Genomic DNA, 464 nt, shown 5'->3' with positions numbered 1-464 from the left:
GACCGGAGGAGAGACTCCCGCCCCCTCCCCCCCTGCAGGAAATAGCTCCTTCCACCTGCCAGTGTCAGGGCAGCCCTGCAGGCTGACTTCCCAGCCCTGTCAGCAACCCCATCAGGTCCCCATGGCGGCTTGCTGTGTACACACACAAGGGTCCCACGCCCACTGAGCAGGTCCCCAGCCTGGCCCTTACTGATGCCGACACTGGGAGCCTGCAGGTGTCAGCTATGTCTGACAGGGGGACATAGGATTGCTGGGAGGTGGTGATGTGTTCCAGAGTGGGATCCCTCCTGGGGACCACTCAGCCATGGCTGGGCTCAGGTGGCAGTTCCCACAATCACCGGCAGGGGGCGGCCTCCCAGTGGAAACAGCAGTTTCTGGACAGGATGGGGTAACGACAGCCCAGGCTCCTGGAGTCCCAGGAAGTCGGGAAGTCGGCTGCAGGTCTGAGAGTGGGTGGTAAAAGG

The sequence above is a fragment of the Ochotona princeps genome, chromosome 14, assembly GCF_030435755.1.
Source record: "Ochotona princeps isolate mOchPri1 chromosome 14, mOchPri1.hap1, whole genome shotgun sequence".
In the NCBI taxonomy this organism is placed as follows: Eukaryota; Metazoa; Chordata; class Mammalia; order Lagomorpha; family Ochotonidae; genus Ochotona; species Ochotona princeps.
The sequence above is the reverse complement of the archived record's forward strand: the minus strand, read 5'-3'. Positions refer to the sequence as shown.